A 15,174-nucleotide genomic window follows, 5' to 3' on the forward strand; every position below is an offset into this window, starting at 1 on the left:
ACAATGTTGTAATAATGAGTCACATATGTACCAAATGATAGACAAACAGACAGACAGATAGACAGACAGATAGATAGACAGACAGATAGATAGACAGATAGATAGATAGATAGATAGACAGATAGATATGTTGACTATAACACAGGAAACACAATAGAAACTAAACATTCAGACAGAATACATATGTTAAAATAATGAAACAGAAGGAATGCAGTGGCTGTACAATATCGCCCTCATCTTTAAGCTGGTATCTTACTTTCCTGAAGTGCTGAACTACAAGACGGTAAAGCCCCCTAATCAAGGTTACATTGCTATAAGAAACTTCTACACTAGAAGTCTGTAAAAGGCAACAGTTTTAAGATAATCTCTTAATGTTCTGTCTTGGTAGTACCCCGTTAACACCGGAGAACAGTACTGCAGGTTGGGCATTGAAGCTTCCCATGAGGAATACCGGGATGGACAACCTTTCTGGACTTTAGGCGATACCTTCATTAGGCAGTTTTACACTGTCTTCGACCAAGGGAATGCCCAAGTCGGATTTGCTAAGGTGGTTTAAACCTCTCGGCCTAGCCCTGCTTTGTAACTGGAAAGCCTAGTTCCTGTGTAGCCTCTTTCATAATGGCTTTAATAAAATAACAAACTACTGTTATGATTGAACATCGTAGAATAGAGGATATTAAGATTTAGAAATGATTAGAAAAGTAGACTGAAGTGTGGGTTGTCTCTGTATCAAACCAAAGTCAAGTCAATTCAAGTCAACTGTCCACATCCTTTTATCTTAATAATAAAAGCCTGTTGTCTCTTGAGACAAATGTAGCCATATTCAGCATTTTACTATTATTGAATTAAATCACCCACCTGCTACAATGCTATAATATTTTATAGTTTTAAATGGTAAAGTAATAAAATCTAATCATTTTTACATTTCTGCTAAATCTTCACATCTCCTGATGCTCTTGCTTTTTTTTTAAATGTTATTAGTCTAAATATACTTAAAATAAATGCAAAATGATCATTTATGCTATATTTTGTTTTTTTGTTGTTATTATTATTTGAAATGTAACAACTAAAGGTAACATTGTATATGCATGTTATTATTTTCCTCAGGTGTATATTTAATTATAATATATTCAAATTCTGTAGAGAAATTTGCATTTCAAATATAAACTACATGGCAGACCAAGTGAAAATTACATTTCCAACTATCTAATGTGCTGCAAATCACAATCCATCTAGAAGCCATAGACTGTTATTTCACACACAGATAAAGTGACTCATTTTAACTGGCTGTAGCAAAGAATACATATTGTAAACATGATATCTGAAAACATGGCAGCCTAATTTATTAGGAAGTCGGTTACTGTTTTACTTCCTTGGGCATACCTCAGCAGTGTCTTCGGGTTGAAAGCGTGTTACTGGATGCAAACAATGGCAATCAACAGATGATGTAGCAAGTTATGGAAAGGAAAATAAACTTTCAGAGGGTGGGGACAATTTCACTCTCCAAGTGAAATGACCAAAGAAGTGGCTTTCAATCAGAGCTTTTTTAACCAGAAGAAGACTTTAACACTGTAATTTAGGGTTTTTTTCCCCATGCTTTTCCCATGGATGTACTATTTACCATGGTGTGTGTATATATATATATATATATATCATGCTTTAAAAAATATCTTATTTTCAAGACTAATCATTAAACTTGCTCAATGGAATAATGCAACCATCAGTAAAACATAACTCTGTTTAGAAGTATCCCCCTTTCTTATTATAAGCTCACATATCTTCATGTTTTGTTGCACAAGGCAGTATCTAATTCTAAGATGCTATTCTGCTGTCAGATGTTTCACTATGTCAGTTCAGGTGGAACGGATATTCCCATTTCTAAGAGGAAAACAGATCCTTGACCAGAGCGAAGGTGAAACTGGAGAAAGTTCAATAGCTGGGCATACAACCAGAACTTTCACCTGTCTGAATGTGTCTGAAAGACAACTGAGAAAGTTTGATGCTTTCTTAAAAAGTTTCAGCAGTACTAGCTTGGGTCCTGGCAATAGCCAGTGACTTCTGAAGTTTATAAGGTCAGAGCTGCTCCCTGGGACACCCGGTATGCACTTGTATGCATCGAGTAGGCTCAATCCGGCTGCTGTAAAAAACAATATGCATCCTGTTTATTGGCTTGTTTGCTAAGAAAGACGGTTGCTGGCCAGTTAAACTGAGCGTTGCTTGGAGGCTGTCCTGTTTGCTCTATAAAATGTGTTATTCATGCAGTAAAAAGTAAAAGTTTTTTTTTTTTTTTTTTAAACGCCAAAAAAAAAAAAAACAATTAGCACAAGAACAAAAAAATTACAAATACAGAAAGAAACTATTGAATACAGTTAATCCAGCACTTAATAGAAAGGCTGTGCAATTTGAAAAACCAGTGGGGAAATAAGCACCACCAACCCTAGGCTTTTAAAGACAATTTCAATAGGGACTGGTATAACTTCGTTTTTAACAGCTCTCGCTAGAAATGATACCTATTCTTTGACTTCAGACGAACTGTGTTACAGCAGCTGTTTTTAAAAAAAAAAAATGTAATGTATTTTCCTTGTGACTGTATATCCCACTGACCTTTACTGACTTCACTGTTGTGACTGATGTGCTTGTATAAATGTTTACATTGCTGACAAAACTGCTCTATAGAGCCCTGTCAGTGCTGGATCTTTGTGGGAGGCCTGCTATTGAGTATATACAACAATCAGGAGAGATGAATGAATGCAATAAGTGGGGCTGTTCACTGTACTCCACTCCACTCACTGGACGTTTGTTAATTGTACAAAATGATCAATAAGGAATAATACCGTACAGTTTAACATCCCTGAATGTAATCTGTCTCGGTGAACTCTCAACCACAATACAACGTAATTTTTCCAGTAGGATTCTGGGAAGGAGGAGTACCTGTTATGGCAGCGAGTTAGGATGCATTAGGGTCTATAAAACTGCGTAGATAGCTTGAACAGCGTAGATAGCTGACCAGGAGACCAGAATTCAGGTAAGATAAATATGATTTCAATGAGATTCCCTCTTTAATGCCCGGATTGAGGTTTACGATTATCTCACTACTTTATGAAAGTACAATAGTACACAGTTAAATACTGCATGTATGAAAAACAAATAATGTACATCAAAGCTCTTCATTATATAAATGAAATATAATAATATTTATTCTGAAGAATGATGAAAAAAAAGTTGGTATATCCAAGTGGACTTAACTTCTGCCAAAAATTAATACCAGTCTGGAAAAGAAAACCCACAACAAACCCAAACTTGAACCGTCTGTAAAAACTTTAATCAAGCCTTTCAATCTGTTTGCTTAAAATAATAAGCAATGTGAACTACACAGGGGTCCCTTTGAATGCTATTATTGTGTCCACTGGCCTGGAATTACTAAGAATGTAAGTGTTATCATAAATAAACATCCTAATGACAGAATTTGTGGAGGGATACAGAAATCAATGCAAAGAAACGAAGACAACTTTCTTTTTCTATTAGACGTCCATCCTTCCGAACTTCAGTTTTTAAACTTCCATTTTTTACAGTTAATGTCAGCTTGTTACAGCGTGTTTGTTTTCTTTACAGTTTTATCCAAGCTGCTTAGGGCTATCTGTTATTATAAAATTTACTTAGAACTTACTGTACTGTAAATATTAAACTTGGTAAATCATTAAACATTCAGTTTTAGTTTTACTAAAAGGAAAAACAAAAGGCTAATCTTACAAAACTTTTAATACTGAACTCTGTATCTTATAGCCAAGGCTTTTTTTAAATTATTTTCAACTCCAGTGAAGACCTTGCCACAATGCTATCAATTTCTTTGCAGTCACGTCCTGTGTTACATGAATTAGGATCCACCTGACACCACAGTTTCCTATGGGCAGCATTAAAAGTGAATGAAGGGCCAGTGTTGCTCGTATTACCTGTAACACAGGAAGAGAGTTGTGGCAGGAAAAAAAGGGCCTTGCCTGAGTGAAAGTGAAAATGAAGAATGGGAAACAAAAAGAATAGACCAACATAAGGAACTTGGGAGAATTTAGGATTGTACTTTATGAGAGAAATGGGAAGCATACAATGTGAATGTTGGGCCATGGTAACATTGTATTACTACCCGTAAGTGGGAGGATAATAGATTCAAAGTGAAAATAAAGTATGCAAAGCAAAAGTAATAGAAAAACATAACTTATGAAGCTACATAGTTGGAACTAAAGGCTTGTTTTTTTTCTTCAATGAAGATGCTCCCACAAACAGCTTAGCTGTTTTTTGCACTGTAATATTGCTGTGTAATCCTGCTGTTACTGCAGTGAACCACTGACCCTTGTGAAAAAGTTAATACGATAGTGATACTGTTGATGTATCAAATTATGTAAATGTTAGTCATGTGATACCATTCAACAAATAGCATTATATATGCTCTGGTGCTAGCATTACCCCTTAGTACAAAAACATTGCATAGTAAAGTCTAGAGAGGTATGGTAAAGCATATTAAAAAAAAAACATGGCAAGCCTTAGATGCAGAGTAACTTTTATAAGGGTACTATTGTACCTTTGAAGATCAGATTTGGTATAGGTGCATAGATCACAATAGGGGTAGAACTTCTTTTAATTAATAGAGTGAAATAGTTGAGGTAAAAATAATCAGTTAGGTCGACAGTTCAACACTTATTAATACATGGCTATTGTCTGTAATGCCAGAGCTGTCATCAACACCCACCACTTCCAAAACATCACGTACCTGTTTATCCTCTGATTCCGGCATTGGCAAGCTCACACTACATTATATTACTGCTTTTCCAGCTGCAGCGTAAGGTTCATGATATACAAGGTGTGCTGAGGTGAATTGCAGTTATTAGTCTATAAATGAACAGTACAAAGCTTTAATGTGTTGCTGAGTAATTATGTTTCTCAAGTAATCTTTTAAATTATGGACTCGGTTATTGAAATTCCCACAGCACAACCAGAGAAATCACTGGCAAAAAAAACAAAAACACAACAAAGAGCACTGTGCTTGATATAAACCTTCTGGAGACATTTTGGTAGCTAAAACTGGTAAGAGAGTGTGACGGAGTTTTGTGGTAAATCTCCCTCCCGATCTGTGAGGGCACTAAGTACCCAGGACTGTTTGGCCTGACACTTCATTCCTACGGTTAAAAGGAAGTTGGTCATCTAGAAAGGGGGCAAAGTGTCGGTGCACTAACTCATCGACCCAGAAGGGAAATTATGTAGCAGCTGCAGATTGGAAGAGTGGCTGCAATCGTTTACCATGGGGTTATGTGTGACGGGTCAAGAAGAGAACGAAGCGACATAATCTGTTCCTTCGTTTTAGTTAAAGCACTGAACTCGGAAGAACCTGTATTATTGTATCGTGAGTGTTTTGCTTGTTTATCTAATTGTTACTTGTTATTAGATGGCTAACATGTTCCGGACGTGTCGCCAGAGGCCAGCATGTACCCAAAACAGCACTGCACCAAAGCACGATAAATTGTATATTCACCACAAGCACTACTGCACTCATTGAAGACTGGTGATTGTGTATGTGTATTGGGTGTGTGTCTTTTGATTATCGTGTACTTTATTTGGGACTGCTCCTTGTTTAACCCTTTACGGTCCATTTATTAAGCATTGTCAGGCGCGTCAGGTCTAATTTATTTTCCAAACGCTGTTTAAAAGTAATTTTATTCACAGTAAAACAGGATTTAAAATCACTGCATATCAAAAAGACACTCAGTACTGCATCTACAGCCCTGCCCCACTCATTCGATTTATCACCAAACTCCTCAATAATGTTATCAAAGTCTTTATTTTATTACTGTAACATCTCAAAAAGCTTGGTAAATGTCTGTGATTTTCTTTGAGCGCTGGATGCGGAAGGAGCTATCTTGTTTGTTTATGTCCATGTTATGTCAGTGGTATTCGTATTCTCTCAGCTTCTATCAGCCTCTCTCGGCCATTGAAAGCTTTTCTCATTTTTTTTTTAGAGAAGGGACCTGTGCAATGACGCCTTTCTGATGATGTCAGAAAGGGTCCAACATCGGACCGGAAAGGAGAAATTGTAATGTCGGAACTGGTTCGACATAGGACCACAAAGAGTTAATTATAGAGAGCAGTATGCATTGTTGTGTATTGCCTGTGTTTCATTTATACTTTGTGTTGGTCAGTTTCGACCCTTGGATTACAATTAAAAACTCATCACTTCATCAGAACTGTCTTGTTGTTTGGAGCACTGTATCACCTTTACACCTGTACACTACAATCCACTTTGCCACAGAGAGGCTAAAGACATTTAAAGAACAGTTGTTCCGTTTATTTTAAAAATAACAAATTAGACTGCTGTGGTTATTCAAGGTAATCATTTGGGGGTTCTGGTGACATTTATTTTATTTTAGTGTAGGTCCATGATAGGATAAAAGCTGACTGATGGAGGTCCTGAGGAGCATAAATATCTAAACTGTTTCCTAAGCTGTGCTGAAGAGAGTGAGCGGAGGGAAGCTATGTCAGGTAAGGGCGAGACAGGGTTGCACAGCAACACCCAAGGCCACAAAACTTGACTAGAGCCAGCGGGAGGCAGGAATGCTGCAGAGGTTTCTGGGAAACCACTTCTCAGCATACCTTATCACATCATTACAAAATAAGCCAAACACCCTGCCAGGTAGCTGTCATATCATAAAAATAAAAGAAAGGGTTTAAGGTGGAGCCTGTCTTCAATTTAATTTAACTGGCATTAACAGCCAACGGACCAATTTCTAAACACCTGACTGTATTGCAGCTCTGCTGTAGTGGGTGTTTCAAAACAGTTTGTACTTTCACTTTTCTATAAAGGGCAGCATGTCCTGAGTTTTGAAGGCAGCTGTTAGTTATTATCTTAATTTATGCTTTTAAAAATCATGCTGAGATGAATAGTACAATTATGAAGCATCCTTATGATAATAACAAGCACGGTTGCAATTTAAATCAGCACATTGAAGCAACCTACTAACAAATGCTGTGCTGCACTGTAGCCACAATATGAACCATGGCCATGCTTGGTACTGCTGTCTCGACATCCAGTATCTTAACATACATGGTACGGATTGCTGAATCAAGTTTTCCCATTGATTTTACCTCAATGAATCAAATTATCATTAACTACATCGCTTCATCTGAGAACACAGCCAGCTTTTTTTTACTATCCATTTGCCAATAGTTTCTGCCAATCCCCATGAATAATGTAATGATCTGTTCCTTTGTATGGTTATGTTAAACAGGACGAAAAATCTGTGTTGTTATCGTGAGTGTTTTGTTTGTTTTTGTCGTGTCTAAAATTACTGTTTGTTATTATTAGATGGTTGAACACGATCCGAAGCTGTCACCAAGGCCCAGCACTTATTCGGACAACGCTGCACTATTATTTACAATAAACTGTATTAGCACCGCAAGCACTAAATCACTCACTGCGGGCTTGTGTTTGTGTTTTGTGTTATGCGTGGGTGTTTAGGAAACAGGACTGTTATTATTTTGGGATCAAACCACCACTGTATTGCTTATTATCATTATTATTATTTACTGCTGTTTGTCATTAGACTTTTGGTTTGCACAAATAAACCACCACTGCACCTGGATTATTGTTGTGTGTCTGTTTATTGATCACCACAGCATTCTTGCACCTGCACACTGTTAGTCACTTTGCCACAGTTATTCACTAAAAAAGAATGTTAAATGCAAATGGCAGTCTATTTTAGGAAACCTAGGCAGAAAATTCACTATTGAATTACCTAACTGTTCCAAAAAACTACCCAATTCTTTCACAGGCCACAAAAAACTATTCACAGCAAGAGTTTGGATGGAGACATTTTTAATCCAATTTATGACCCTAGGGCATTGACAGGAATGGTTATGTAATTTATTAAATTTTGTTGTTGTTGTTGTTGTTGTTGTTGTTGCTGTTTTCTTTTTTACGGGTGGTTGTTTATATTCCAGAAAAATCTACAAACATATTTACAACAGAAAAGGCTATTAAGCATCAATTAATAATAGAGCTGGAATTTAACCAGAAAGCGTGAAGAACCTTTGTATCCCACTGCCAATAGCGTGAGATACTGTTTTATCTAGTGTCACTCTTTTAATAGCTCCTTGCAAGCTAACATGCCCCCTTAATCCCAAGAGATTGAACATAGAAAAGACCCATTTGCCCCTGGTCTTGTCACATCTCAGAAACTAAGTAAGCTTGGGCCTGGTCAATACTTGGATAGGGGACCTCCATGGAAACTGTAGTGTTGCTGAAAGAGGTGTTGGTGGTTGAATCACTAAAGTTGCTTTATCCTCTGAGTCTGAATTCTACCAGTATTATATGGGGCTTTGCACTGCAAGAGGTGCCATAGATGATATATTACAGGAGGCAGTATGGTCCACTGGTTAAAGTCCAGGGCTTGTAACCAGAAGGTCACTGATTTAAATCCCACCTCTGCCATTGACTGACTCACTGTGTGACCCTGAGCAAGTCACTTAACCTCCTTGTGCTCCATCCTCTGAATGTGATGTTAAATCAACATCCTATTGTAAGTGACTCTGCATATAATGCACAGTTCACAGCCTACCTCTGTAAGGTGCTTTTGTGATGGTGCTCCACTATGAAAGGCACTATATAAAGATATTATATTATTATTAAACAGGGTGTCATACATAAATGACAATGAAGGCCAATAAAACTTGTCAAATTACCTCTTTGTTGCCCCTGTTACCACTGTACACTTTGTTGCTACCCGAGTAAATACAGAATGTGAATATCTGAAGTGCTTTAAAATATCAATTTGTCATTTACCCAGAAGCTCACAAAAACAGTCAAAACAGTTAAATGAAGTAGGGGCATCAATCTAGCACTGTATTTGATTTCACTTTTGAGGCTGTGTTTAAGGAGGGCTGGGGTAATCACACATCTGTCATCAAAAGAACAATCATGTCTTTACAGGGAATCTAATTATCAGGGGCACCTCCCAACGCTCTCTCTATCACGCTCTGAAATACAAAGGGACTTTTTATTTATTACATCAGATATGCAGCAAATAAAAGGTGTTTAATGTATTCATCGTCCTCAATTTTAAACAATCAAACGCTATCTATGATCCAGAAGTTGTCTATTCTGGAATCTGGTAAGATTTGTAAAACAAATGCCTAAAATAAATGCAAACATGACCATGCAGTTCGGCACCAACCATGTGACATTTTCTTTTCTACGTTGTGCAAGTCTGTTGCATAAAAACATACATATCCTACTTATGGCACATCTGCAATAAAATCCTTGTTTTAATAATAAATACATTAAAATACAATCCTTGAACCGAACTGCAAGATATACCAGGATGTTACTTCTACTGTATCTACTGTAATTAAATAAAAAAAAAAAAAAAATTTTGTTGTTAGTTTCCTAGGAGGAATGGCACCACACTATAATCCAATTGAATTCAATTTGGCACATTAATGTATTTTTGATGCCAAATTTAGCATTAGTCTTTCACCAAAACTTTTCTCAAATAAAGATACAATTTATTATAATGCGGAGGAGGGGAGGGAGGGTGGGGGGGGGGGGGGGGGGGGGGGGGGTAGGTGATAAAACAGTTTATTAAAAAGATCAATGCCATTTTTTGTCAATTTAGTTTTAAACCCTTTAGGACTGGGAATCAACGTCTATTTAAAACTGCATTGTAACATCCTTGTCCATGTTGGCTTTGTTATCAACATCAAAACACAGTGCTTGGCCACTTGATAAGGAACTATGTCTAGTTATGGGTTGGGCCACCATTTGTCTTCATCAAAGTTTTGACACAACATAGCTTAGATTCCACAAGGTGCTGGAAGGTGTCTCAAAATCGGTACTGAGAAGGGGACTGTGACAGGAAATGGCGCTGCGGTGACATCAGGCCAGAAGGAGGAACAAAAAACAAATGACTGCAGGTACGGTGCAATGGCGCTTGAACTGTTTTATTTTTTAAATAACAAAAATAAAATAAATAAAATATTTGAACAAAAATAAACACTGCTCACAGAGCGAAAAGAAGGTTTTAAATAAAACAAATCACGAACACAAAATACAAGCAGACCTAAGGTCAGGCTGGGCAGTTGCCTTCACTGATCCTTTTAGTATCCCTTTTTTTTTTTAAGTTCCGTTTTCTCTCTCGCTCTGGTACTCTTTTCCGTACACCCCACCCGGAGTGCAGAGAGCTGCAGGTTTTTATACAGGTGACCATCTCCCGATTAGCAACAAATTAATCACTTAATTAACTTGGGAGATGCCCACCTTCTGCACAAGGTTTTTATTATTAATTATTCCTGGCAGAGGACAAGCTGCTACCTTGCCTCTGCCAGAACACACTAAAAAAAAAACAACAAAACAACGCAGCGCTTCGCCGTCATATATAAAGACACAAAATAAATGAAAAAAACAGGAACCATGGCTTTCGCCGTCAAAACAATAACAAATACAATAAATAAATCACAATACATCAAACCAATACAAAATAACACAGGGGTGGAGGGGGAGACCCCCTTCTAAAAATAAACAAACAATACATTCAAACAGCAGGGCTTTCCTACCACCCTGCTACAGGGACTGTGATGACAAATGCATTGTTCAAGTTCATCCCAAACATGCTTAACTGGATTGAGACCTGGGGTTGTGGTGGTCTCTGCTTATATAAACTATGGCATCAGTCCAGAGCAATCAAGGGACCCAGGATATACCAGGAGAACCTTCCCCACACCATGGTGATGCCAAATCCAATCATGTAGCTACAGTAGGTCCTAATAAAGAAGCCAGACAGTTTACTTCTTGCTGAGCAAATGTTTTATGATCAGCATATAGTCTCTTGTGGATTAACATGATCTTCTATGGCTGTAGTGGAAGGGCATTGCTTTGGTTGACAAAGTAAATATTGTAACTATAAAATAATCTTGCAGTTTATCCCCTAAAACACAAGCATTCACACACTTCAATGTTTATTTATTTATATAGTTTAATCTATGGATATTTGGACATCAGTTTGTTTGTTTTTAAAAGTATTACCATAATTCTGAGCCACATTTTCATCATAAGAGGCAGAGTTGAATGGCCAGCAATGCATACCATGGAAAAAGCACTGTGTTTTTGATTGCAATACTGTTAGATACATTTTCACAAGTATATATATTATTAATGCAAAGCTACGTCTTAGTTGGTGCTTATCTTGGCGAGAGCCGAGTTCAAATCAGCATGAAGTTCAACATCTACTCTCATGTAATGGAAATCATTATATAGATTTACAGTAATACTTTGGTAATTAAAACAATAAAGATATGGGCAAATCGTCACCCACTGCCTATGTCTACCAATGAAGAATCAAGTCCCTGCGCAGAAATAAGGGACCAGAAAAATGCTAAGAACATAGATTGGTAAAAATAGATTTAAAATTATTTGTCTAAAGCACTTTTAGAATTATTAATGCTACTGTAACGATCATTTGCTGCAAACACTTTAACTGAAGTGCCCCCTACTAACACGCACATAGGAATTCCACATGTAGACCAGAGTATGCAGTATTAGGACTTGCAAGAGAGCAACAGATACCTGTGTGTCGCACATGCTTACTGATTCCTTACTCAGACAGTGCAGTAAGACTGTCCTGTCGGCACTCTGTGTGAGAGCTGGAATTCGATAGTAGATGGATTCAGTCCCACTTACGGGTTTGGCTAAGGCTCATTTCATGATGTCAGCTCATTCCAGTTCTAGTAATAATAACAATTAAATGAAAGAAAAATAAATCTCTCTAGCTAGCAATCAAGCCCTAAGCATAACTGGATTCATCCGATAAGGCTAAAGATGACTAATAATTCAAATAATAACCGTCACTGAGATTTCCTAAACAGCTGTACTGCAGCTGAAATACTGCAAAAGAACAAGTATTTCAGTAACATAGACTCCCTGCCACGGCTGTAAATTCAAAATTGGAGCTATCAGTATGACAAGTAAGTTGATGACCACAACGTATATAAACACAGAATAGTATAAGAATAATAATAGTTTAGTGATTAGATACTAGAAGACATTAGGTAAAAAAAAAAAAAAAAAAAAAAAAAAAATGTTAAAATTATTGTAAAATATATTGAACATTATGGATTTAAAGTATGTGGAATAACTTCTTGTGTTACATTTAATGTAAGTGTAACATCTGTACAGATGAACAGAGGCACCTCAATTTGTTCCCAAAGTCTGATAGTCCCTATAACTTATCCCTATAACTATTTGTTAATACTAGATTTAATCATAATCAGATAAGACATTTTCCAGAAAGATGTACTGACAGACAGAGACCCCCATGTATCTCCACCATCTAATATCCTAAAAAAAACTATGCTAAATACAGTTCATACCAGGTTCAATTACAACAGGATAAGTGATTTTCTGTGGAAAAATCTAAACTGTGACCACTATCACTACACTATCCCCTTCGTAGGATAAATATAGAAGTGGCTCGTAGGAAGAAGGTAACAAACTCTCTCTCTCTCTCTCTCTCTCTCTCTCTCTCTCTCTCTCTCTCTCTCTCTCTCTCTCTCTCTCTCTCTCTCTCTCTCTCTCTCTCCTTTGTGATGTGTTATTTTTAGATCTGAACTCAGACAAGGCTTGTTCCTTCCCGCCCCCATGCTGATAAAAGGCTGCCTGTCGGCTGCTTGCTACACATCTTTGTCAATCGGCCTGTCTGTTTGTTTGGCAGGGGATAGGCTTGCGATTGGTGCTTCGTCTTTAAGGCACCCACTTGTTTTTCTTTCTGAATCAAACACGATATCGTAAACACCTGCCAAATAAAAGGCGTCCCGTATTTCTCTTTTTTTTCCTTCTTGGCAACGCATCTCAAGGGCTGTTTGCTAAACTGCAGACCAATTGTTTTTATTTGTTGTTTAAGTCTTTCACACGCATACCAACTTACTCAGAGAATGCTATGCTATCCCCAATGTAAATTGTTACTACAAAATCTGCACTGGAACATGAAACAAAGTTTTCAAAAAGGATCTTGGGGTCTTTTCCTGTAGCTAACGTGGAGAGACAATTAAAAAGGTAAATATAATGTAAGGCAACAATGCCAAAAGTGTGGAATATAAGTTTAAGGCTATATCACACTCTAGTTAAACCCAAGCTAGAATACTGTGTGCTTATGATCACTTTATTATAAAAACACAGTATTGCACTTAAGAAGGTACAGAGAAGTACAAGTAGGCTATGGGAAAATATAGACAGACAGAAAGTAACAGTAGTCATCTATTTTATAAGATTAAAATATTGACCTTTTCAACCAACTGTAATTTGCTTAAGCATAACCTAGATCTAGCATAAATAATTAGACAATGTGTCAATTTCTGATTGCCCTTGATACATAAGTATGTTAGTACTGCTTTGTCATATCAACTTTGACCCAAGACAATGATATTGACCTTATAAGGTTAATGTCATCTCACCATTCAATAGCCAATACCTGAAAACCTGGGTTTAGATCCATCAATCATCCATCTGTGTACCTTTTTTCAATTACCCCATGGAAAACAGCTGCGGGTCTTTTGTCACGACCAAGGTAATGGACCATCAAACCAAGCGGTTAATGCTATATCATATATCATTCTTCATAATCATCAAATCAGTTGCATTCATTACAAATTCTGTGGGACTTGGACTATAGGGAGAATATTATAAAAGTGTGAGGGCAATTATAAAAGGGTTTGTTTGCATGGGCATCACAGGAAGACTTAGCCCTGAAGATGCAGGAATGCACTCATGGCTGTGCTGGTGGGGTACAGGGCTCTTAAGTACACGCTTCTATAGGACAGGGATATGTTAGTAATACAACATTTTATCTCTGCATCCCGTGCTAAACCACAGAGCAGTCTGCTAGTTTAACTCACATCTGGTATGAACAGCCTGCCAGCTGAGAAACTGGATATCATGTTATTGTACCTGAGCTTTGTTACACAACCAGGTTCACAGTACACTGCCCTAGATTGTGAAGAGAGAGGGAGTTATGGTTAAAAGGCTGCTACACACTGGATACAATATGTTGTAGAGTAGCATAGCACTTTCGCTGTAACATGATCATATGCATCAATGCAAAGTTGTCGACTGGAAATGCGGAAACGAAATTCATATCAATTATCGATTTGTCACTTTAATAAAAAAAATATCCATTCACAAGACTCGTCTTTGCTACCTAAGTGCCATAATTCAAAATATTAGTGTGTTTGGATTCGCCATCCTATCTGCACTGCACATCACATGAAGACACTGATTAGTCGACTACCGTTTCTGATGTAGTCACTTTTCTATTCAACTAGTTTACTATTCAGTGCTACCCCTACAGTTAAACAGACTGATACTGTGTAACAGGCAGGTAGAGTACAGGGGTGAATTTAGTGGAGGTTTAGTTGATAGCACTGGGGATTGAAGCCTTGTGTTTAACAGCAAATAAATAAAGAAAACCATATATATCGTTCTCTCAGGGAGAACAGGGGATGGAAACACATTTTCCATTCTGCTTTTCCAAACACTTTTCAGTGTATTGTTTCCGTAGTAAATAATTATTGTATTGGAGATTTTCCTTTTTCTATCACTGAACCCTGCCGGAGAATTTCCTTTAAATACATCCCAAAGGTATGGAAGCTGAAAGGCTCCGGTCATTCACAGCTAATGAGGGTCCCTCTGGAAATTGAAATTGTAAGAAAATAAAATACATATTGTTCAATACCTAAAGTTATTTTGTGGGGCATGGGGTTAAATATAACTCCTTAGTTCTTTCACCCAATCAGAGTGCACCTTTCATCTGCTGTACGCCACAACAAATCACAAAAAAAACAAATTCATGACATCAAAGGTACTATATTGTATTTTTACTGTGCTTTATTTTCTGAAGCACCTCTCAAAATTCCATTCAACGGCAAAGACCATTCAAAACGGTGACATCACAACCAGCCATCCAGCCTTATTTTCTTTGTTAATATTTTCCTTATATTATAATTGTATGAGTTACTGTATCAACACTCGTGGCATGCAATCAGGCTTTGGCTTTCAGCATCTGTCCGTTACATTCTACTTGTACTGATATTCCCTCTTACATAGACATTTACCATCCTATAACTCACACCCTATTTGAGTCTATT

General features: G+C 37.2%; 1 protein-coding gene across 4 annotated transcripts in view; it reads right to left on the reverse strand.

Annotated features, from left to right (window-relative positions):
- The window catches only part of LOC121322595 (tensin-1-like), a 287,308-nt gene that overhangs the window by 267,341 nt on the left and 4,793 nt on the right, over positions 1–15,174 (reverse strand). The gene's annotated exons all lie outside the window — the stretch shown is intronic.

This window comes from Polyodon spathula, chromosome 11, assembly GCF_017654505.1.
Source record: "Polyodon spathula isolate WHYD16114869_AA chromosome 11, ASM1765450v1, whole genome shotgun sequence".
NCBI classification, from domain to species: Eukaryota; Metazoa; Chordata; class Actinopteri; order Acipenseriformes; family Polyodontidae; genus Polyodon; species Polyodon spathula.